The sequence below is a fragment of the Chlorocebus sabaeus genome, chromosome 11 (assembly GCF_047675955.1).
Source record: "Chlorocebus sabaeus isolate Y175 chromosome 11, mChlSab1.0.hap1, whole genome shotgun sequence".
NCBI lineage: Eukaryota > Metazoa > Chordata > Mammalia > Primates > Cercopithecidae > Chlorocebus > Chlorocebus sabaeus.
In genome coordinates this window covers 39,217,929-39,241,858 of record NC_132914.1, presented here as the reverse complement: position 1 = coordinate 39,241,858, position 23,930 = coordinate 39,217,929, and the positions used below count along the sequence as shown (strand labels likewise).

General features: G+C 40.1%; 1 long non-coding RNA gene across 2 annotated transcripts in view; it reads left to right on the top strand.

Annotated features, from left to right (window-relative positions):
* LOC103238163 (uncharacterized) overlaps positions 1 to 23,930 on the top strand; it is a 364,800-nt gene that overhangs the window by 164,967 nt on the left and 175,903 nt on the right. Inside the window, exon 4 of one of the 2 annotated variants that reach the window (XR_005240011.2) lies at positions 3,856 to 4,919. The exons of the other annotated variant lie outside the window; for it this stretch is intronic. This is a non-coding gene — a long non-coding RNA (uncharacterized lncRNA). Of the gene's footprint in view, positions 1 to 3,855; positions 4,920 to 23,930 lie in introns of those variants that run through there. 2 annotated transcript variants of the gene reach the window in all.

Sequence of the window (23,930 nt, the reverse complement as noted above, 5' to 3'; positions counted from 1 at the left end):
CAGGTGGAAGAGAGAACACAGCCAGGACTTTGCAACTGTAAGCTGTAGGGAAAAATTTTTCTTTCTTTCTTTCTTTCTTTTTTTTTTTTTTTTTAGCAGTAGGTCATTGCACAATGTCTAGAGATGTCAGGGAGGATGGGGGCACCCCAATACCAGCCCAGAGGACCTGAGATTAGATGGATGGGGACATCTCAAGAGAGGACAGGGATGACCCAGAGGCCCTTTTGCATTCCCACTGCCATTCAGAGGCCCTTTTGCATTCCCACTGCCATTTTTGCATTCCCACTGCCATTGGGATACATAAGCTGCCTCTGAATTTACAAACCGTTTTGAGAAGTGTGGGGGAAGGGGGTTGAGAGTGGAGAAACACTCTTATGAAGAGTTTGAATTTCGAACTGATTGAATATTGGCCTGAAGGAGGCTATAGGCCTTTCTGTTATAACTCCATGCAAAAAACTTTGCAATCTGTAAAACTGCTCAGGAAGAGTAGCAAGCTTTGTAGCAAAATAAGTTTAGGGGCAAACTATTCAAAAATAGATGTGACTGGATAATGAGAGCACTAACGAAGCAATCATGTGGATCTCAGGGATAACATGGACTGGCGGGCGGGCAGGCAAGTCAGTGGCTTTGGGTTGCTTCAGGGCATCACACGTCTGAGAAACAGGAGTGCAAACACATGGGGTTGCTGTTCTGAGACAAGACAGGTGGAAGGGGAGTTCTGAGCTTGGGGAAGATGCTGGTTTATTTATTTATTTATGTATTTATTTAGAGACAGAGTCGTGCTCTGTCGCCCAGGCTGGGGTGCAGTGGTGCCATCGTGGCTCACTGCAGCCTCTGCCTCCCAGGTTCAAGCAATTCTCATGCCTCAGCCTCCTGAGTAGCTGGGATTACAGGTCCATGCCACCATGCCTGGCTAATTTTTTGTATTTTTAGGAGAGATGGAGTTTCATCATGTTGACCAGGCTGGTCTTGAACTCCTGACCACAAGTGATCTGCCCACCTTGGCCTCCCAAAGTGCTGTGATCACAGGCATAAGCCACTGTTCCCTGCCAGGAAGATGCTTATTTAAAAAAACCCACAATTCTTTAATAGGTGCCCCTTTTTGATTTTCTTAAAATGCAGATTAAAAGGCTCCTGTCTGTACAAGTGTCAAACTGAGGCATTGTCCTTTCCTGCTGATGGATATGATGCTGTTCCTGCTAATTCCCCTTCCCTTGCCTAGTGAAAACCACATGTAAACCAAAGCAACTTCTGCATTATACTGACATCATCTTTCTGTTGATCAATTGTGTGTGAGTGATTTTGGTGTTATAGAAACAGGTGTTGTAGCAGAACAATGTGTACTTTAAATTGGAAGTTTAATTTATCTGGAAAGTTTAATTTTTCTCACATGATCATGATAATAACGATTTTAAAAAAAGCATGTCTGGGTCAAAATCCATGAATTTCTATCTAGCCACACACATATTCAAAAGGACAGGGACTAAGCAGAGGGCAGTGTGAGAAAGCAGCCAGGAGGATGAAGGACCTGGAGTGCCTTAGCTGAGGAACAGGTGTCTGACGTGTTTAGCCTCAGGAGAAATGAATAAGCAGATATGTGACAGCTGTCTCCAAATATTTGAAGGGTTATTCTTTTGAAGGATGAGTTGTCTTATATGATATTGCTGTAGAGCAGTGACTTTGTTTTAAGTTGAGAAAGCCTTTTTTTCCCCCAAGCACAATCACTGATGGAACCACACCAGAGCCCCTTCCCCAAATCCCCACTTTGTCTCTGAGGCGCCTCAGATTGAATCCCAGGAATCCATAAAATATAGTTCAATAAGTCACTGCTATAGAGTGACAAGTGAGTCACTTGCTATAGAGGACAGAGCAAGGACCAGCAGAAAGAAATTTACTCAAGACACATCGTAACGCTATGGAGAGAATACCTTCATAACTGAGTCATTCTATCCTATTCTATTCTATTCTATTCTATTCTATTCTATTCTATTCTATTCTATTCTATTCTATTCTGTTCTGTTCTGTTCTGTTCTGTTCTACCCCTCTCCTGGCATTTAAACCCGCCCTTCTAAACCGAAAAACTTGATTAACTACCCTGTGTGAGACACCCTGAGATGTATTTTTCTCACCTCTAACTCTTGCTCCAGCTTCAAAATTCTTTTGGTTTTATCCTGGGCATCCCCACAGTGTCTCACATATTGCCAGGTGGCTTGGGGGTTTTATTCATCTTCCTCTGTCACTGTCTTCCTCCCTCAGGTTTACCATGTCTGCCAGGCTTAGCCTTGTGCCTGACCTTTTTTTTGGATGCCACTTCTGGGTCCAACTGGCACCTCTTTCTGCCCAGTGGGCACTCTTGTCTCTTCTGCAAGAACCATGATGCAATACTGCTGCTTATGCAGAGAATCATTTCTCTTTGCAGGTAAGCATTTTTGGGACTTTTAGAAACAGCATCCCTTTGCTGGGCACCACCGTCTCCCACCAGATTCTTCCAGGTGCCAAAGAAGTTCTGTCGTGAATAGGAGAAGAATGTTTGTTTTGTGTTATACCTGAGCCCTGATGTTATAAAGAATGTTTAGTCGTACAGAAATGTTAGTTTTTACCTTAGCTCTCTTTTTCCAGAGAATGTAGAAATGAAACCAAAATTGCAGACATACCCAAGAGACCCACTTCAGAATGTGATCAGGACCATACCTGCTTTCTGATAACCAAGGCTTGTGTACTGGGTCAAAACTATCATTCTTGGCTCTAAGAAGTCTTCTCAATTTTTTGTGCAAATACACATCAGAAAGGCTGACTCCATTGGTTTGCCAGATATTCCCAGGAATCTGAATAACTCATGTAAAAGCTCTAACACATAACTATAAAAAGCATACAGTTGCATTGTAGAAAATTTGGAAAATTCAAAAATACACTCATTATCCCATTACATGATAATATAGAGTGTGTGGAGAGAGGGAAACTAAATGTGAGATCATGTGAGAAGAACATATGTTTTTTTGTACACACATAATTTTGCATTTTACTTTGGTGATTCTCTTTATAACATTGACAGGATAGTTGTGTAGTTCTGCATGTGTTCTGGATTTGAGGTGATAGAATGATGGCTACACATTTTGATGCTATGACAGTGCTCAGATATTGGTGCCAGAGTGTAGTTTGTGTGGGAATATTCAGAGAGCATAAACATGGCAATCAGTGGGAGATAAAATTCCATTAAAATTTTTAATTACACATGGGTTACATTGTTCACATAAGTCAAAGAATCTTATAACTTCAAAAGCTGCATCTGATATGAATTTAAAATTATTCAAGGTACTTAGGCTATATTTTATTTACAAAAATATTTTTACTAAATAATGATTGGATGGGTACACACTCCTCCTGGCACTGAGAATACAGGCCAGGTTATCAAGAGCATTTCCTCCCACCTCCAACCTCACTGTGGCCCTAGAAAGCAGGGGCAGCTCTTTCACTCACACTTCTGACACCTACTCATGTTATTCACTGTATTCATCCCATGACAAGAAAAGATTCTGCTGCATGTAATCTGGTGCCCACTAAGGAGGGTGGGCCCTGGTAACTGCATGGGTAAATTTGATGGGGCTAATGAGATGGGTTTGAAAAAGCTTAGAGGACAAAATTGCTGTTCATTAAGAAGGTGGGGAGACTGAGATGAAAAGAGCCCAGATCAGACAAAGGAGGGAAAGATCTAGAAGGAAATTGGAGTGCAGAGCCAAATTTGCAAGAAAGCATGCAACTTGGAGGTAAGCTGATTGACTGGGAAGCAGTTGGTATTGGGGCTTTTGGATTGAGGCTACGGAGTTGACACTCTCCATACTCCATTCCTTTCCACAGGTCAGAGGAGCAATGTGTGCCCAACACTGATCACTGAATGGAACAAGAGAGGAGACAGGAAAGAGAAAGGCGCTGTGGCTTACAGGAGCCACCAGGCTCTCATTCGGCTGTCCTCCCCGGTTCCACTTTCTCACCTGCCTTCTTCTCCTCATCATATGCTCTGCAGTCTGAGCTTCCATCCCAACTGGAGGAGTAAACCTGCCACCTTGGCTCAAACATATTTTTCTTTAACCATGTTCTCTCTGCCTGGAGCATCTCCTCCCTTCATGCATTGTGTGTGCAGATGCCACTGCTTCTGGAATTGTTTCTGAGCCTGACTCAACCCTGACTGAGGTCAGTGCTCCTCTGCCACCGTGACACTCTGTGGCTACTGCTGGTTGGATGACCTGCTTCCTCCCCTAGGCCCTAAATGAAATTCTTTGCTGGCTGGGACAAACCATGCCTGTTCACCTTTTTATCTCAAAGTCTAGTGGAGTGCCCAACAAGAATTCAAGAAATATTTAATGGGTAGAAGAGTGAATGGATGAATGAACTGGTGAATACAGACCATGGAGGGGCCTGGTTCTGTGGGCAAGGAAGGATGGCATGGCTAGCACTGAACTACCAAAAGTGCTGGGCCTCATGCATGCAGGTGCCTCTGCAGGGGCATGGAAAAGCTGGCACTGGGAGTACCGAAGAAGCCGGAGGCTGAGTCAAGCATCTGTGGCTGCTGGAGCATTGCCAGAAGGGACTAGAAACACAAGGGACGTCCCTTCTCTCCTCTTCCCACCTTCCAACCCCTCTGGTGCCTCTCATTAGCAGAACCTAATAGAGGGCCAGCTGGCAAGCTAGTCTAGGCCCAACATTGCAGAGTATAGCAGGACTTGGAGCTCAGAGAAAGTAGGCAAATAACTGGTCTTATCTATCCTCTTGGTTAGTCAGCATCAGTCCCCATCGTTCTAACCAATTGTAAGAGCTCTGTGCTCTGCCTAATAAAATGCAATTATCCTTCATACAAATGAAGACTGTATTGCCTTCTACCCCAAAGAAATTTCCTGTAACAATCATATGCATATCTGCATATCTATCTGAATACTCTGTAAACTAAAGATGAAGTTATAAACTTAATCACTAACAGTAGCTTAAGTAAAATAATAGGAGAAAGAAGGAAGGGGAAGAAACATGAATTAACATAAGCTATATATATATATATATATATATACAGGCAAACACAAATTAAGCAAAGGTAGACATTCATAACAGTCACATTTCTGTAACTATTCATGAGGTCATCACTTCCTTGTGATGAGGTCATGAGGTCATATCAATTCCTCTTCCACTGTCTATTTGTCTATTTGATGTTGCATTCATTGTAAGCTAGCAATTCAGCTTGTAGAGTCTCTCTCTCTCTTGTTTTTTAAGGTACAGGCTTTTGCTCTGTTGCCCAGGTGCACACACTACATCCAGCTGATAGCTTCTTTTAAATTCTGTTTTTTAGAGATGGAGTCTCCCTGTGTTTCCCAGGGTGATCTCAAACTCCAGGGCTCAAGCTGTCCTCTACCTCAGCTTTCCAAAGTGCTAGGATTACAGGTGTGAGCCACTGCACCCAGTCGAGACTTCTTATCTGAAAGCCCTCATTTTTGAAGGGGCCTGAATTTCCAGAGGTCTTGCATTTATCGAGTTGATATGGTTTTCCAAAATGTTGCACTGAGGAGTACTAAGAGACACCCTTAGAAGACCACAGGCTCTGTAACTAGTCTTCTCTGTCTTCTTGAGTGGCAGAACCCATTTTTAAAAATTCCTTTTTGGCCTTTTGGTTTAGTAGCATTAAAAGCTTCAAATGGTCATCTAAGCTTGAGTGGAATACTTTCTCTTTGTGAACGAAGATTCCTAAATCAACAGAGCCCAAAGGTGTAGAGACAGGTAACGAACATTATCTCAGTGGATTGCTAGTGTAGCTGTAGGAGAATCCATCCCCAAGTTCTACCCCTTGATTCTGACTGTAGTATAAATTGCACCATGCATTGATCACTGGTTCAAAGCATGTATTTCACCCTATTGGATATAACCCCAACCTTTCAGGGTTTTCTCTTCCAACTGACCTTTAACTGGCCATTCTACCATTTGATCACAGTAGCTGCTTCTGGGAGATGTGGCACATGGGCCCATTGCTATACTTCTTTTGCCATGGAATAAATTCCTTGTTTAGAAGCAAATATTGTCTGGGATGCCATAATGATGAATAAGATGTAACATAAGTCCAAGGATAATGAGATAGCAGAAACATAACAGGAAAGAGATATATGTACTCTAATACATATACTTTATAATGAGCACACGTGGCTGCCCCTTATGATGAAGAGTTTCAATATGAGTAATCAGCTACCAGGTGGTTCTCTGGTTTCCTGGAAAAATGATAAGATATGAATGCTCCCTTTTTGGTCTCTGCTCTTGGCAAGTTAGACACTCAGCAGTAGCAATTGCCAGTTCAGTCTTGGAAAGTGTTACTCCCTGCTGCTAAGTTCCTCCACACACTCTGTGCCTGCCACTCTGGACCATGAGATGGCTGGGGAAGGTGACTTCCTGCCACAGAACATGTCACCGGGGTATCTGAATATTGAGAGTCTCTTCTGTAGCAGATATCCCCTGATGACCCCACGAGACCCTCATTTCATGAAATCATAAATAAAGTAGCAATTGGAGCACCAGCATACTATAAAAACTCAGCAGTGGCTGCCTCTCTAGGCTGGGGTGATAGTGGGAGATGTTGCCGTTGTGATGAGGATGAAGGGATCCTGCAGTGGCAGAGCAAAAGCACTAGCATTTAATTGCCAGAAAAAAGGTATCATCAAGGTAAAAGTAGTTAATAGCAACAGGGATATATTGATACTCAGGATACTTAGATCTACAAGGTCTTTGGTGGTGGCTAGTCAATCACCTGTCCATATAAATGAAAGAGATTGGCAGCCTGCCAGAGTATTACTTGATCTTTATAACTGCAAAAATTCCTAGTCTAGTGGATAGAAATCTGACTCGAGTTGTCACAATAGGGAGTCATAGCCTCTCACCTGGTTCTGTGCTCTAAGCCCATCCAAAGATACTGAACTTTTTTTCCATTCTGTTCTTTGTTGCATCCTTAGTCAATAGCAGAGGCTCATAAGTGTGTTTTGAATGAATGGATACATGAATGAATGAATGGATATAAAAGGATAGATGTAAGAAAAAAATGAGAATGAAAAACTAAGAGGATTTTTTTGATTCAATTTGAAGAATGGATTGAAGCCTTGACCTGAAGCTTTGCTTGCTGAGGAAGATGGTGATAGTATTAACAGAAATGGGAAATTCAGCAAAAGGAACTTACTGGAGATAACAGAGAGTAAAAATATGAGAACTTCAACTTTTAAAGGTGAATCTGAGAATCAATGTAGTCTTTAGTAAAGACTTCAGAGGTCAGACACAGAGTCAGCTTTTAACTTATTATTTGGTCAAAGCCACCCATTTGGGTGGGGATCGTGGCCCTATCATGACATGTGCTAGAGACCGTCCGTATGATAGGCTCACCCCACCCCAGATTCCCACCCTGCTCCATGCTCATTACCTTCTGAATCTGCGCAGGTGTCTGAGTGGAGTAGTCAGACAGAAATGTTCACACAGGGAACTCTTTATTACCTCTGACAGACGCATTTTAGCCCCATCACTTCCAAACACAACTCCTGGAAGGCTGCCCAGAATTGTTGCCAGGTATCATTGCCATGGAAACCACAGACCACCCCACGAGAGTTAGAGACACAAAAGCAAAAGCAGTGTAAGAACAGATTTTTTGAGGCTCTAATCCCTCTGATTTCACACCTGACGGGACTGTATGTGTGTTCCCCTGGGAGACACAGGAGTAAAGCATATAGGGAGAATTGGGTTATTAGTGGTTTTCAGGAACAGACTATCCAAGGAAAATACCTTTCAGAGAAGCAAGGGCACAAGTTACTCTCCAAAGCATAATAATGTTTTTCTTATTTTCCTCTAAATATAGAGCTATCATAGCTGGCACTTCTTCTGGCAAAGAATGAAGCAATATATATCCCTTGGGTTTTTGACATTGTAAACATAACTTTAGTAGAAATGGTTTTTCTATTCTAGCCATTAACTCAACCATACCAAAATTACCTTGGCTCCCTTAAACTGAGGGTGGAGGGTGGCACTGATAACGGGCATTATCTAGCACAAGGATTTTTTGTTTCTCAGCTTGAAGCCAATGGAGGTATTATTATTGCTTTGTCCTCTTGAGCTGGGCAGTGTATTCATATGTTAGCACTCATGGAGCCGTACACCAAGGATGTGCATATGACTGTATGTAAGTTGTAGCTTGATGAAATATTGTCAGCACAAAAAAATGGAAAACAAAGTATTTAATCGTTCAAAGCAAAAATTTTGGTTGCTGATTTTTTAAAAGGTGAGTTTATGTGGCTTCCTAGAATCATGCAACTTTAATTTTGAAATGTCAACTGCAGTATTAGAAATATTTTCTCAGAATTACTAAGGACATTCATTGTGCTAAGGGCTACACAAATATTTATTGAGCAGTTACTTTGGGCTGGGGTTTAAATGTCTTTGCTTTTGGTCTATCAATTCCTCCTGCTTTTTGTGTGCCTAGCCAGGTATGCCTCTCCCACCCCAACCAAGTGTATCTGAATGTGGTCTGTACACACGACTGCTCATCCAGCCACTGTTCTTTCCCTGATGACTGGAGGGAAACTCTCATGATTCAACGGTAAAGTTCTAGATGAAATTCTGAGGCTGCTAGTCATGTCAGTCAATCTCTTGCTCATTCATCAGTTTTCCTCCTTCCCTGGCAACTATCCCTGTGATTAGCATGACAATTCAAGCTACAAACTCCTGTTCATTTCTTCCCTTTCCCTGACCCCATTCTAAATCTCATTTTGCTCTCATCTGCATCTCTACTATCTGGTCAAGAGATAGCACCCAATATGTAGTAAGGGGTCATTAATTTTTGTGTATTATCTTCACTTGCTTCCATTGTTCTTCCTCTTCCCTTTACATCCTTGTCTTAACTGAAAGTTGGCTGTATATGTTTCTCAATATCATAAAATTGAAGATGAATATCATTAAAAAATGTTGAGAAACTGTAATATGTTATCCACTATGCTAAAGATACAACTCTAACAGCTCCTTCCCAGGCAGCTTATGTATGTTCTAATGAGTGAAATTCAGATAAAAAAGCAAATACAATAACTTAAAGTCATAATAAAAGTATGTAAGGAAACAAACAAGAAGCTAAGACAAACAAATTTTAGGGTGATTGCAGAAGTACTTTTAAAAATAAAATTTCAGCTGAGACATGAGGCATGAGAAAGAGTTTGTCCATTTAAAGAGGGAGGAAAGAGCATTCCAGAAAGAAATAAAATATGTAAGAGTCCGGAGGTGAGAGGTAGTGTGGGTCTCTTCTAGAAATTGCATGACCACTGTTGTGGCTGGAGCTTGGCGAGTGTGGAGAAAGTGGTTTTGAGATGTAAGTCAGAGAGAAGAGGAGAGACAGAATCGTGCATTTGGAATAGGAATCCATGGAAGAATTCAGAGAGAGACTTATGTGTTCATCCTGGCAGGCAAGTGAAGAATGAGACAGGTAAGAGAGGAAGCAAAGGATACAAGTGAGGAAAATGCTGTTGTTGCCTTGGACGGAGATGACAGGCTGTAGTAAGGGAGTTGCAGTAGAGGTGAGCAGAGAACACAGACTTCAGATACATTCATATTATAAATTGAGGAGACTGGATGGCAGGAGTGAAGCAAATGAAAAACAGAATGTTCCCTATGTTTCCAACTTGAATTGAGTTGGAAATAGTACTAGTTACTGAGGAGAGGAAGATAGAGGAAGGGGAAGGGCAGTTTGGGGGACTTTTTTAGAAGTCCGTGAGACATCTGGGAGGCAAGGTATCAATGAGGCAATAAAAGGGAAATTCTAGAGTTCAAAGAAATGATCTAAGCCGGGGATATAAATGCAGGACTCATCAGTATACAGATGGTTTATGCATTGTTGCGAAATGATCAAGTCATATAACATTTCAGCCTAGAGAGAAGTTTCCACTGGCTTCATGACATGAAGATTTCTGATGACCTTGACAAAGGGGGTTTCAGTGGGACTGGGACAGGGGTTGGTGCCTGATGGCTTGGAGAGTGCATGGGAGATGAAGTAGAGAAAGCATCAGGAGACAGTTTTTTTCTCCCCAAAATTTGACTATGAAGTGGAGAAATGTGTCGCTGGATGGCAATGGATATGGGAATGTGTGTGTGTGTGTGTTTATGTGTGGGTGTGTGTGCTACATATTCTTTTTACAAATGAGTGATACATGTACTAATATAGATTAGGGAAAGTTAATGATGGGGGAAATGGAAGAAGCCAAGTTTTTGAGGGATGTGTGCAATTGCCCTTTAACAGAAGTGGGGATACTTCCCCCATTGCAATGGGAGAAAGAGGATGAGTACACGTGTTATTAAGTTAGTAGTTTCGGGGTTGGCAGATGTGAGTGTTCAGATGTGATGTCTTCTTTTTCCTTAGAGTATAAGCAAGGTCATGAGCTGTGAGTGACTGTCAAATTGGGCTATGACAAATTTGAAGAGAGTGAGCGAGATATAAAATATTGTGTAGTGAAGGGCAATGTGAGTCTACTAAAGATACGTGGTTGGTTTTTGTTTGCCTGGTTTTTTGTTTGTTTTTGGCAGTACTGACCAGTTAACTACCTTTGTGGTTTTCTCCATTAACATTTGGCTTCTTGGCTATAGGCACGGAAAGGTGGAATGTAGGATTTATTCAGAAGTAGGATGTGGCAGATGACTACAAAGTTATCAGAGGACATGGTGAGATGTTTGGAAGAATCCTAGAGGTAGAGGCTCCTGGAGTCTTGGTTTTCCCAGGCCTGAAGTTGGCAACAGAGTCCTAGCCTTGGCACCAGAGATTTTCTAGGGTCAGGAGGAAGGACTTGCATTTTCCTACCTTCTCTTATGTTTTCAGACCTTTGTTCTGCAGCTTTCCTGGCAGTTCTGAAACTGTTTAAATTTGAATTCCTTTACTCATACAGAACTTCATCTGTATGCCTCCCAACCTTGCCATCCATTCTCTGAGGATTGCAGCGCTTTTCCTGCAGTCTGCCACTTCTCTCCAGCCCATGTCATTACCCTGGTTGACTTCAGTGTCCTTTTTGATGACCTATTTAACAACTGAATCTCTCAGTTCCTTAAAATTATTTCATCTAAGAACTTTCTGGGTTTTTTTTTACATTAATGGATTAATTTAATTTAATACCTGCAGACTTGTCACATATAAAATGACTCAATCTTTGAAATCATGAATTTTGAAATCCTTTTTCTGCTTTCTTTTTCTTTTTGCAACCCATTCTTTAGCCTTATTGGACATCTGTTCTTGTGAGTCCTTGCTATTCCTTTAGATTCTTTCTTTCTTCCCATCTGGATTTTTGAAAAATCACCCACCCAGCACGCTCACCAGTGTTCTTAGTTCCAATGACCTGGTGATTTCCAGTGGCACCTTTCTCATCCTGCACTCAGGAAAAACCTGCCATTCGTTGGCTGGTTTGTTATGCTTTCTTGCTCAGGGCTACAGAACGTGTTAGAGGAAAATCATGTAACAGTGGTAATTGCTTGAATTTCAGACATGGTTTCCACACTCAGCTGGCTCCATGATGCTGCCCTCCTCTCCATTCTCTCTGTCCCTCTGCTTGTTCCTCTTGGCTAGACCATTACAACAGTCTCTTCACTATTCTCCTTTAGAGTCTCTATTTCTGATGTTATGTTATTTTCTTTTTCTGGGGATTCTTTTCCAAACTGCAGATTAGATCACTCATTTCCCTGCTTAAAAACTCCTGAGAGCCGACTAAGATTTAGACCATTAGGTAGAAGCTCTTTAGGGTTTCATTCAGGAATCGGGGGCCTTCATGATTTGCATCTAACCTACTTGTCTAGTCTGATCTCTCCTCATTTCTAACCACCCCCATTCCCCACTCCCATACACTACACCAGACCATTCTGTATTCACCCTCACACTGTTTCTCCTGCCTGGAGCGAAAGCTTCTTTCTTCTCATCTGTGGAACTCTTGTTTTAAGCTCTCAATCAAATGCCGTCTCACCTGGGGAGTCATCTGCACTTCTCAGTGTGAGACAAAGTAGCATAGGTAAGAAGGAATATTTGCTCATTTATGCTTGCTGGCATGATTTCACAAAGGCTCTAACTCTGTGACCACATGCAGTTCTCTGGAGTGATACTTTGTAGAGCAAACAGGATAGAGGACACAGTGCCCCACATCTCTTGCCTGAGTTACTATATTTCTTAAAAGATAAATGGCCCTAGTTCTTGCCTTTTCCTACACATAAGATAATGTCTGACAAGGTTAGTGATTATGCCTCTATAATCTATAACGATATACTCTTACACCCAAATATATATATCTATAACCAGATATAATCTTATATACCCTTGATGTGATTCCTCTTTACTATAACTTCTGAACAAGTTTGATGTGATTTTACACATACTAAACCTTCATTATCTGTATAGCCCACCGCTAAAATACTGGGCTGGTGCAATCTGATAGAACCTCTGATAGAACCTCTCTAAAGGGCTGCTTCTGGGCTATAGGCCTCAGTCTATAGTCCTTTGCAGGACTTTTAAATAAAATTAACTTTAAATCTTTAAAAGTCTGATTTTTTAGCCATGCATGGTGGCCCATACCTGTAATTGCAGCACTTTGGGAGACTGAGGTGAGAGAATCACTTGAGGCCAGGAGTTTGAGACCAGCCTGGACAATATTGTGAGACCCCACCTCTACAAAAAAAAAAAAAAAAAGAGGAAAAATAGTCTCATTTTTTTTCCCTTTAGTTGATACCAGGTAAAAGAGTCACTCCTTCCTTTGTGTGCCCATGCATTTCACTTGCCACTAGAATTGCGCTTATTGCATTTGTTAGGTTTGTTTATGTATGTACCTGTTTTGTCTGCTCTGCTGCTTAACTCTGAGCTTAAAAACTTCTTGTCATCTCTCTATTCCTCAGAGTTTATCAACATGGTTGGTATATGGTAGTTACTCGATACATAGTTTTAGACTGAGTGATGAATGTATGTATAATACTTTGGGGGCCAATACAGAAGGTAGTAGAACTTAAGGACATAGTTCTGATTTCAAAACACTAACATAGCAGAGACTCTATATCTACCCCTAAAACACATAAGACTGTAAGACAGACTAGGATGCAGTGAAAGTAATGGTACAGATAGTGGGTCCAGGAGGAACTCAGAGGGAGGGAAATTGTCTCTGTCAGATTGGGCTGCCATAACAAAACACCATAGACTGAGGTAGCTTAAACAACAGACATTTATTTCCCACAGCTCTGGAGTCTGGAAGTCTGGGATAAGGGTGCCAGCGTTGTTGATTTCTGGTAATGGCTCTCTTCCAGGCTTAAAGACTTCTGCCTTCTATCTGTGTCTTTAATGGCAGAGAGGGGGTAAGCGCTTTGGTTTCTCTTCTTAGAAGGGCATAATTCCATCAGGAGGGCGCCACCCTGGTGACCTCATCTAAATCTAATTATCTCTCAAGAGCCTCATCTCCGTATTCCATGACATTGGGGGTTAGAGCTTTAACAAATAAATTTGGGGGGTGGGACCAGAAGACACAATTCAGTCCATAACAGAAGGTGAGTTTTGGGCACTGCTAATTTAGATTTGGAAACAAAGACTTGTTCATTCGGTGCCCTTCATTCCTGGACAGATCCCTTGAAAGACATCTCTCATGCTATCTCATTTCCTGGGATTATGTGAAACAAGATGGTAGCTTCTGTGGACATTCCCAGAGGAGTAATTTCACAAAGGGGAGCTTGTATCTCACTTCGCAAAGAAATGCTCATTCTCTTGTTATTTTTAGGTTGGAATTTGAGCTGTGACATCCAAATATGTAGAAAGAATAAACATACAAACTGTATCTTAATGCATCTTGGATTTTGGATTTTCTTCTTTTTGCAATTTAGCAGTTTCCCTCTCTCTGCTTGGGGAGAGAGAAAGTAGGGCTGCTGCCAGTAGCTGAGCAAAATGTAGAGAAATGTCACCCATACACACAGCTGTCTCTATTGCTTACTCTCAAATACAGAACTGGGGCTGACCTTACAAGAGAAAGGAGTTTGTATTCTGTGGCTCAAAGGTTACTGAGTAAACTCCTCCTTCTTTTTCTTGTCCATCTGCATCCACTGTTCACTTAATTTTTTTCAAACACTCCCTTGGGCCATTCCCATGTTAAATCTTTCCTTTCTGATGATAACAATGCTTATTCTTTCACTTTTTTTTCTGTTTATAAAAGTAACAATGATAATTTATAGAAAATTTGGAAAATGTAGAAAAGCATGAAGAGGCCAGGCACGGTGGCTCATGCCTGTAATCTCAGCACTTTGGGAGGCCGAGGCAGGAGGATCATGAGGTCAGGAGATTGAGACCATCCTGGCCAACATGGGGAAACCCCATCTCTACTAAAAATACAAATACTAGCTGGGAGTGGTGGCACGTGCCTGTAGTCCCAGCTACTTATAAGTCTGAGGCAGGAGAATCACTTGAACTTGGGAGGCAGAAGTTGCAGTGAGCCAAGGTCGCGCCACTGCATTCCAGCCTGTCAACAGAGCGAGACTCTGTCTCAACAATAACAACCACCACAACAACAAGCATAAAGAAAAATAAAAATCACTCACCATTTCATCATCCAGAAATTATGGGTGTTACCATTGGATGTATTCCTTGTGGCCTTACATATCTGTGTGAATATATGTATGATTTTCTTCTGAAAATAAAAGGGTGTGGGCTCAAACTATATATACGTCTGTGTATTCTGCTTTTAGTCTCCTTTAATGCTTTCCCCAATGCCTTTGGAGAAAGGACTACTGTGGTCCAGCACTCAAAACCCTCATAACCATCTCCAGCTGCTTTACTGTCCTTATCCAAACTCTTTCACAGATGGATGGGTTGACTTATTGACCCTCCCTGCCTCTGCTCTATTACTGCTCATCTAAAATTCCCTTCCTGTTCTCTCCATGTCCCAGAGTCCTGCCATATTTCTAAGCCTAGCCAAACCCCACCTTCTGTGTGAAGTTTCCTTGGAAACAAATCTGTAAGTGATTTTCTTTTCTTCCAGATTCTTCCAGACTGCTCCCTCTGCCTGGTGCTTTCACCCAGATGGCTCAGACTTTACATTTTTCAGGTGTTTGCTTTTCCAAAAGAACTTCCTGAGACTTCACAACTGTATTTTTATCCAAACAACTCTATCCCTCTGTCCTGCTTATTTTCCTGCAAAGCAGTTATCTTTATCTGATAGTTTTGACTTTTAATTTTTTGATTGATTGATGGTCTTTCTCTTGCCACAAAACTGTAAGCTCCTTGAAAACAGAGTTTTTTCTTCTTTGATGCTGTATCCCTAGACACTGGAATAGTGCCACATAGTAGGTGCTCCACAAGTGTTTAAGAGAAAGAAGACTGGGGTGAGACGGTATCTCATTGTGGCTTTGATTTGCATTTCTCTAATGATCAGTGGTGCTGGGCTTTTTCTGATATGTTTGTTGGTCATATGTATGTCTTCTTTTGGAAAGTGTCTGTTCATGTCCTTTGCCTACTTTTTAATGGGGTTGTTTCTTTTCTTCTTGTAAATTTAAGTTCTTTGTAGATGCTAGATGACCTTTGTCAGATGGATATATTTCAAAATTTTTCTCCCATTGTGTAGATTTTCTGTTCACTCTGATGATAGTTTCTTTTGCTATGCAGAAGTTCTTTAGTTTAATTAGATCCCATTTGTCAAATTTTGCTATTGCTTTTGGCATCTTCATCATGAAATCTTTGCCCATGCCTATGTCCTGAATGGTGTTGCCTAGATTTTGTTCTAGGGTTTTTATAGTTTTGGGTTTTACATTTAAGTCTTTATCCCATCTTGAGATGATTTTTGTATATAGTGTAAGGAAGGGATCTGCTTTCATTTTTCTGCATATGGCTAGCCAGTTCTCCCGGTGCCATTTATTAAATAGCGAATCTTTTCCTCATTACTTGTTTCTGTCAGGTTTATTGAAGATCAGATAATTGTAGGTGTGTGGTCTTGTTTCTGGGTTCTTTATTCTGCTCCATTGGTCTATGTGTCTATTCTTGTACCAGCACCAAACCGTTTTGATTACTGTAGCCTTGTAGTATAGTTTGAAGTCAGATAACGTGATGCCTCCAGCTTTGGTTTTTTTTTTTTTTTTTTTTCCTGCATATTGTCTTGGCTATTTGGGCTCTTTTTCGGTTCCATATGAATTTTAAAATAGCTTTTTCTAATTACGTGAAGAATGTCGGTGTTAGTTTAATGAAAATAGCATTGAATGTATAAATTGCTTTGGGGAGTACGACCGTTTTCATTGTGTTGATTCTTCTTATCCATGAGCATGCTGGCGAGGTTGTGGAGAAAAAGGAATGCTTTTACACTGTTGGTGGGAGTGTAAATTAGCTCAACTGTTGTGGAAGACAATGTGGTCCTTGAAGACCTAGAGGCAGAAATACAATTTGACCCAGAAATCCCATTACTGGGTGTATACCAAAAGGAATATACATCATTCTATTATAAAGACACATGTACACATACAGCACTATTCACAGTAGTTGGTTGGAACCAACCTAAATGTCCATCAATGATAGACTGGATAAAGAAAATGTGGTACATATATATACATCATGGAATACCATGCAGCCATAAAAAAGAATGAGATCATGTCCTTTGCAGGGATGGAGCTGGAAGCCATTATCCTCAGCAAACTAACACAGGAAGAGAAAACCAAATACTGCATGTTCTGACTTATAAGTGGAGCTGAATGATGAGAACACATGGGCACTTGGCGGGGGGGAACCACACACTGGGGCATGTCAGAGGGTAGGGGTTTGGAAAAGAAAGAACATCAAGAAGGATAGCCCATGGGTGATGGGCTTAATACCTAGGTGATGGGATGATCTGTGCAGCAAACCACCATGGCACATGTTAAACTATAATAAACCTGTAAATCCTGCACATGTATCCTTGAACTTAAAATATAAGTTGGAAAAAAAGAGAAAGAAGAAAGGAATTAGTGCTTGTCATTTGGAACTTAGTATAAATCACGTTGTATTTTTCATGAATGTACACATTACCTCCCATCAAGAACATGTGTACATATTATCTATTATCAAGAATGTAAACCTCTAAGGTATGGCCTATTTATATCTTCTATGTATCTCTTGTCCTTTAAGTTCTTTGTATAGTGTCTTGCATGTAGAGGGAATTACAGAATGTAAGCTCCATGAGGAGCTTTGATTTTGTCAGGAAATTTTGTTTTAATATGTATCTTTATTTTTATAATTTGCTTATATGTGCCAAAGAGCATTCAGGAGAGAGAAACTAGAATGGAAAAGACTGGTTCTCTACAGGGGTGGGATAGAAAGAGGTGCAGAGCAGGGGAAGAGCAGTTGGGTTGACGAGGGAATGAAACCTCTGTGATTATGTATTTTTGGATAGCTTTGACTTAGAGCCATAGTAATATTTCATATACCTAAAAATAAACAACAATGAAAACCAACCAGGATGTGAGGGGAGCCCAAACAGGAATGCAAATACTAGCAAGACTATTGAAAATGAACAACATAACCACAATGAGGCGAGTGCAAAGGAAAAAAAAACTAAACCCTAGTAACTGTGGAAGACATAATGTTGATTGGATACTCGGACTAAAGCAAAAAACAAAAAAACAAACAAACAAACTATGTGAATGCTGTAATCTTGTTAGCAAAAGTAGGTAGGTTCCTTTTCAAAAAGTTATGAACCAGCAATCCTGAAACTTCTTCATACCTATATTAGAATTGACTAAATAAGTAAACAGATTATATCTGTTTACATCATCTATAGATGATGAAAATTAGGTTTTACTCTGTTAGAAAATAAGAAGTTATCAATAAGAAAAAGAGAAGTCTAAAATAAATTCTGTGGTGTTTGATTAAAATTAGTTATCAGTGCAAACTAATGATATTTACTATACACACATAGATGAAAATATAAATGTAAATATAAATATATGTGGATGGGTGGGTAATATATTTTGGCTCTGTGTCCCCACCCAAATCTCATCTCTAATTATAATCCCCATGTGTTGAGGGAGGGACCTGGTGGGAGGAGATTGAACCATGGGAGTGGTTCCCCCATGTTGTTCTCATGATAGTGAGGGAGTTCTCACAAGATCTGATGGTTTCAAAAGGGCAGTTTCCCCTGCATGCTCTCTCCTGTCACCATGTAATACGTGCCGTCCTTCCCCTTTACCTTCCACCATGATTGTAAGTTTCCTGAGGCCTCTCCACAATGCAGAACTGTGAGTCAATTAAACCTCTTTCATTTATGAATTACCCAGTCCCAGGTAATTTATAGCAGTGTGAGAATGGACTAATACAGAGAATTGGTACCTGCAGAGTGGAGTGTTGCTATAAAGTTACTACCTGAAAATATGGAAGTGACTTTGGAACTGGGTAACAGGCAGAGGTTGGAACAGTGTGGAGGACTCAGAAGATAGAAAGATGTGGGCAAGTTTGGAACTTCCTGGAGACTTGTTGAATGGTTTTAACCAAAATGCTGATAGTGATATGGACAATGAAGTCCAGGCTGAGGTGGTCTCAGATGGAGATGAGGAAATTATTGGGAACTGGAGTAAAGATCATTCATGCTATACTTTAGCAACTGGTGGCACTTTGTCCCTACCCTAGAGATCTGTGGAACTTTGAACTTGAGAGAGATAATTTAGGGTATCTGGCAGAAGAAGTTTCTAAGCAGCAAAGCATTCAAGATGTGACCTGGCTTATTCTGAAAGTGTTCAGTTAAATATGTTCACAAAGACAGTATTTGAAATTGGAACTTATGTTTGAAAGGGAAGCAGAGCATAAAGTTTCAGAAAATTTGCAGCCTGAGCATGTGATAGAAAAAAAAAATTTTGGGAGGAGAAATTTGCATAAGTAATGAGGAGCTGAATGTTAATAGTCAAGACAATGGAGAAAATGTCTCCAGGACATATCAGAGACCTGTCTTCACAGGCTCAGAGGCTTAGGAGGGAAAAATGGCTTTGTGGGCAGGGCCCAGGGCCCAGGTCCCTGCTGCTCTGTGAAGCCTCAGGACTTGGTGTCCTGCATCCCAGTCACTCCAGCTCCAGCTGTGGCTAAAAAAAGGCCAGTGTACAGCTCAAGTTGTTGCTTCAGAGGGTGCAAGCCACAGACCTTGGCAGTTTCCATGTGGTGTTGGGCCTGGGGTGTAGAGAACATGAGTTGAGCTTTGGGAGCTTCGGCCTAAATTTCAGAGGATGTATGGAAATGCCCAGATGTCCAAGAAGATCTCTGTTGCAGGGGTGGAGCTCTCATGGAGAACCTCTATCAGCACAATGTGGAGGGGAAATGTGGAGTTGAGGACCTAGTAAAGCTGTGAGAAAAGGCCACTGTCCTACAGACCCCAGAATAGTAGATCCACTGACAGCTTGCCCTCCTCGCCTGGAAAAGCCACAGCCACTCAATGCCATACCATGAAAGCAGCTGCATGGGGTGTACCCTACAGAGCCACAGGGGTGGAGTTGCCCAAGGCCATGGGAGCCTACCCTTGCATCAGCATGCCTTGGATGTGAGACATAAAATCAAAGGAGATTTTGGAAGTTTAAGATTTAATGACTGCCAGGCTGGGTTTTGAGCTTGCATAGGGCCTATGGCCTCTTTGTTTTGGCTATTTTTTTTTCCCATTTGAAATGGGAACATTTATTCAATGCCTGTACCTGCTTTGTATCTTGGAAGTAACTAACTTGGTTTTGATTTTATGAGTTCATAGGCAGAAGGGACTTTCTTTGTCTCAGATGAGACTTTGGAGTTGGACTGTTCAGTTAATGTTGGAATGAGTTGAGACTTTGGTAGACTGTTGGGAAGGCACGATTGGTTTTGAAATGTAAAAAGGACATAATATTTAGGAGAGACCAGGGGCAAAATAATATGGTTTGGCTCTGTATGTCCACCCAAATCTCATCTCCCATTATAATCCCCATGTGTTGAGAGAGGGACCTGGCGGGAGGAGATTGAATTATGTGAGCAGTTCCCCCATGATGTTCTCATGATAATGAGGAAGTTCTCACAATATCTGATGATTTTAAAAGTGGCAGTTTCCCTGTGCACTTTCTCTCTCTTTCCTGCCGCCATGTAAGATGTGCCTTGCTTCTCCTTCACCTTCCGTCATGATTGTAAGTTTTCTGAGGCCTCTCCAGTCATGTAGAACTGTGAATCAATTAAACCCCTTTTATTTATGAATTACCCAGTCTCAGATGGTATCTTTATAGCAGTATGAGAACAGGCTATGGTTTCTAAACACAAATCTTTAATAAAAGGAGCCATGGTGATAGAATTCTGGGAAGACAGTGGTGTAGGAAGCACCAGGAATCTGTCTCCCCACCTAGACAGCAGTTTCATTGACAGAATCTGGCTGATGTAACTATTTTGGAACTCTGAAACCTATTGAAGGCTTGCAACTTCCTGGGGAAAGCATGAATAGTAGGGAAACGGCAGTTAATTTCAGCCCTTAGCATAATGGCAGCTACCCATCCCCACATATTCCTGAAGCAGCTTTCACACTGTTTGCAGAAGTCAGAGTGGGCAAAAAGGACCCTGTCCTCTCAGAAGGAGAAGAGAGAGAATAGGGAAAAGAGAATATTTGAAGAAATAATGACTGAAAACTTCTCAAGTTTGATGAAAAACACAAATATAAACATCCAAGAATTTCAATAAATACCAAGAAAGATTAACTTAAAGAGACCTACACTGAGACACATTATAATCAAACTGTCGAAAGACAAAGACAAAAAGGGAGTCTTGCAAACAGCAAGAGAGAACTGACTTGTTACATAAAAGAGATTCACAATATTATTAGCAGACTTCTCATCACAAACTTTGGAGGCCAGAAGCCAGTATGCTGATATACTTAAAGTGCTAGAAGAATATAACTGCCAATCTAGAATCCTATATCCAGCAAAATTGTTTTTCCAAAGTGAGGGAGAAGGTAAGACATTCCCAGATAAATCAAAGCTGAGAGATTTTGTTACCACTAGATCTGCCCTGCAAGAAATGATTAAGAGACTCACGCAGGGTGAAATGAAAGGACACTAGAAAGTAAGTTGAAGATGGATGAAGAAATAAAGATATCAATAAATAAAGCTAAATACATGTACAATTATAAAAGCTAGTATTATAATAGTTTTTAACTCCACTCTTTACTTTATATGTGATTTAAGAAACTAATCTGTTTAAAAATTATCCTAAAAGATGTTATTATTGTAACTCTGATTTGTAACTCCGCATCATTTTGTTTTCCACATAATTTAAGAAACTAACACATTTAGAAAATTAGTTTTTATTTTGGAGCACAGAAGGTATAAAGATGTAATTTTGTGACATCAGCAACTGAAAGAGGTGGGACTGGAGCTGTAAAGGAGTGGTGTTTTCACACATTATTAAAAATAAGCTGGTATACATTCAAATTAGAGTGTTATAACTTTAAGAAGTTAAATGTAATCCCCATGGTAACCACAAAGAAAAATAGCTATAAAATATACATAAAAGGAAATGAGAAAGGAATGTAAACAGTTTACTACAAAAAAATCAGCTAAACACAAAAAAAGACAGTAATGCTGGAAATGAGGTATTAAAAAAGCAATAAGCCATATAAAAAGCAAATAGCAAAATGACAGAAGGCTCTCCTTATCCATAATTACTTTAAATGTAAATGGATGAAACTCTCTGTCTTAGTCCATTCCTGCTGCTATAACAAAAGGTCACATTTTTAGTTTATAAATAATAGAAATTTATTTTTCAATATTCTAGAGACTGGGAAGTCCAAGATCAAGGCACCAGAAGATTCAGTGCCTGGTGAGGAGTTGCACCTTCTTGCTCCATCCTCATATGGCAGAAGGGGCAAAAAGAATGAACTCTCTTTCTCAAGCCCTTTATAAAGGTACTAATTCCATCCATGAGGGTGGAGCCCTTATGACCTAATCACACCCTAAAGGATCTACCTGTTAATATGATTGCACTGAGGACTAAGTTTCAACATGAATCTTGGAGGGATACAAATTTCCAAACCATAGCACTCTTCAATTAAAAGACAGAAATGAGAAGAATGGATAAAAATACATGATCCAACTATATTCTTTCTACATGAGACTCACTTTAGATGCAAAGATACAAATAACTGAGAGTGAAAGATTAAAAAAAAAAGACATTCCATGCAAACAGTAACCAAAAAAATTAGTCCTGGCACTCTGAGAGGCTGAGGCAGACAGATTGCTTAACCTGAGGAGTTTGAGACCAGCTGAGGCAACATGGCAAAACCCTGTCTCTACCAAAAAACAAAACAAAACAAAGCTAGGCATAGTGGCATGTGCCTGTAGTCCCAGCTACTTAGGAGGCTGAGATGAAAGGATGACTTGATCCTGGAGGCGGACGTTGCAGTGAGCTGAGATTGTACCACCACACTACAGTCTGGGTGACAGAGCCACACACTGTCTCAAAAACATTTTTTTACAAGAGGCAAAGAAAGACATTATGTCTTAATAACAGGCTCTATACATCAAGAAGATGCAACAATTATAAACATTTATGTACTTCATGATAGATCAGTCAAGAGTATGAAGCAAAAACTGAAAAAATTGAAGGGAGAAATAGACAGTTCTACAATAATAGTTGGAGATTTCAATACCCCACTCTCCATGATGGATAGAACGATGAGACAGAAGATCATTAAGGAAATAGATAATTTAAACAACATGATAAATCAACTAGATTTAACAGACATATGTAGGACACTCTACCCAACAGCAACAGCATACACATTCTTCTCAAGTGCACATGGGACATTTTCCAGGATAAACCACACATTAAGTCTTGGATATCATAAAAATTATCTGCTCTGACCATAATGGGATGAAGTTAGAAATCAGTAATAGAAGTATAAGTGGAAAATTCATAAATTTATGAAAATTAATCAACACACTCTTAGATAATAAATGGATCAAAGAAGAAATTAGAAGATAAATTAGAAAATACTTAAAGATGAATGAAAATGAAATCACAATATACCAAAACTTACAGGATGCAGTGAAAACAGTGCTGATGGGAAAATTTATAGCTGTAAATACTTACATCATAAAAACAAGACAGACATCAAATCAACAACCTATCTTTATGACCTAAGGAACTAGAATAAAAGACCAAACTACGCAAAGCTAGCAGAAGAAAGGAAATAATGGAAATTAAAGCAGAGATTAAAAAAAAAAACAGGAAAAACAATAGAGAAGATTCATAAGCCTAAAAGTTGATTCTTTGAAAAGATCAGCAAAATTGACAAACTTTTAACTGGATGGAATAAGAAAACAAAACAGAAGACTCCAATTACAAAAATCAGAGGTGAAAGCAGACACATTACTACCTATTCTACAGAAATAAAAAGGATTATAAGAGGGCACTATGTACAAATGTACACCAACAAGTTGGATAACATAGATGAAATGGACAAATTGTTAGAAATACAAAACCTATGGAGACGAAATTATGAAGAAATAGAAAATATAAATAGAAATATAAATTTCCATTGAATCAGTAATCAAATAGTTGCCAACAAAGAAAAGCCCTGTATCTGATAGCTTCACTAGTGAATTCTACAAAACGTTTAAAGAATGTCAATCCTTCTCAAACTTCTCCAAAAATTTGAAGAGGAGGGAGACTTTCCAACTCATTCTATGAGGCCAGCATTACCCTGATACCAAAGCTGGCCAAAAACACTACAAAACAAAACTATACACCAATATGTTTTATGAGCATTGATGTAAAAATCCTCAACAAAATAGTAGCAAAGTGAATTCAGCAACATATTAAAAAGATTATATACCATGACCAAATAGGATTAATTTGTAGAATGCAAGGATAGTTCCATAGACAAACATTGATCAATATAGTACACCATATTAACAGATTAGAAGTGAAAAAAGCCATGACT